The sequence below is a fragment of the Saccostrea cucullata genome, unplaced genomic scaffold (assembly GCF_032062105.1).
Source record: "Saccostrea cucullata isolate Sc308-1 unplaced genomic scaffold, CSIRO_AGI_Scuc_v1 ctg3639, whole genome shotgun sequence".
Classification (NCBI taxonomy): Eukaryota; Metazoa; Mollusca; class Bivalvia; order Ostreida; family Ostreidae; genus Saccostrea; species Saccostrea cuccullata.
In genome coordinates, this window is record NW_026933086.1 from 30,093 (window position 1) to 31,991 (window position 1,899).

The window sequence follows — 1,899 nt, forward strand, 5'->3', positions numbered from 1 at the left end:
TCACGTATCCTTTTGTTTCTCTGTAATATATAGACTAAATATGATAATTTTAAAAATATATATACAAAACAATAAAATTAATCCACACGAATTATTTTTTAGATCTTTCCATAAACAACATAAACGCACCTACATTTTTAAAATCTCGGATGAAAAAAATATTTCTGTTGTTAAAACAACGTCATTGACCTTAAAAAAATTGTCTTTATTAACATAAACAGTTTCTTTTCGTTAAATTAAAAGGGCTAAAAATATAAATGTCTAAAATAAAAAACAAATTTAAAATTTTTTTTATTACAATCAATATATGATCTGACGATTGATTTTACTCCAGTGAAAAAAAAATCCTTGGAAAAATATCATAAATAGTTTTTTTTTTTACAACTAAGCAAATTTCAAATCAAAGACAACTGAGGTCAAGGTCACAGGAAAGTGGAAGGTCAAAAGTGTTCGATACAGCTCACTAAAAGATAATGTCATCTTGTTATGGTTATTTCCTGGTCAAGCTGGATGTGATCGTGCTCACGTGACAGTTGACACCATAATACCATACAGCAATCCTCACAGATACTGCCCTGGATAATTAACAGATAATGCATTACTTAATAATTATTCACTTTTTCTTAGCATTTGAGTAATTAGACATTGTTTTGATTTGTCCCCAATCAAACAAGGTCTCTGTATTAGGATAACACCCCTCCCCCCTTCGTAAAAATTTGGAACTGAAATGACTGGATTTCAAAGTGATTGAAAACAAAAGCTTACGGCTATGTTGTTCTCTGATCTTAGTTTTGTTCTTAGAGGGACAAAGGACTGGAATCCTGGCATAGCGCAGGGCAGACAGCACGACTCCCCAAGTTTACTGGACAAGTGGTATATACCGGGTATTCAGTACAAAACGTCACTGCGCAACCTTTTATCAAAATATATAATAGGTAATTAAACAAAATGACCATCATGAATTTCAGTATGATTCCATCATTCGATGAATCTACTATTTTGAAGAAAGTTTAATCAAATTTCGAAATAGATCATACATGAAGACATATCCTCGAAACAACCACAAATGCCGGTACTCCAATCTCTTTTCTTAGGACGAGTTGCTACTGGTTGCTGTTGCTGAACAACCACTGTTGTGTTGCTCGTGTGTTACATGAAATTTAATGAAAAAATAAAAGGGACATTGAAGTGTAATACCCATCATTTATATCGAAATGGTCATAATTCAGGATTTTAGATACTAGTAACAGTTTGTGTGAACTTTTTAAAATGTTATGTTTGTCTCTCATGTCAACTCAATTTTACAAGATAAAATAGATGAAAAGATTCATTTATCTATATCATCTGACAGTGGTACTGGAGACATGTGAAAGGTTATCACACCGAGTAGAAATGTAGTTCTGCTTCAAATCTTGCATAATTACATGTACGTCAAATTGCTTACGTATCCAAATGGCTGTCCCATCTGTGGCTGGCCTGTTATCGGCATAGAACCAGGATGCCCTGGGTACTGAGGGCCGTGGTACCCTTGGTGGGGTGGGCCATTGTATCCAGGAGGGCCTTGGTCGTAAGGTTGGACTTGATTTTGCATTGGGAAGGACGTTGCGCGAGGAATTCCCCTCCTTTCTAAATCAAAAATAAATAAATATAATGAAAAAAAGTTGGATATAATTTTTAAAAAAAAATGTATGTTCAAATATATATTATTGGACTATTTCTCAACAAATTATCTGTTTGTCCTGTCTCACAGACTGACCAAAAATGACACGACTCATTCTTTTCCCCCAACCCCCAAAGCTCCAAGCAAGAATTTTTTTTTTGCATTAATCCGGAATATAATAATGCTTTCAATTCTAAAATTAAATATTTTTTTTAAAGAAATCGACCTAAAAAATTGTC

General features: G+C 33.4%; 1 long non-coding RNA gene across 1 annotated transcript; it reads right to left on the minus strand.

Annotated features, from left to right (window-relative positions):
• Positions 1 to 531: 531 nt before the first annotated feature.
• Positions 532 to 1,205, minus strand: LOC134237243 (uncharacterized). The gene is made up of 3 exons (XR_009985784.1): positions 1,038 to 1,205; positions 766 to 913; positions 532 to 575 (listed from the first exon to the last, which is right to left on the minus strand). It is a non-coding gene; the product is annotated as an uncharacterized LOC134237243 (long non-coding RNA).
• Between the last annotated feature and the right edge of the window lie 694 nt (positions 1,206 to 1,899).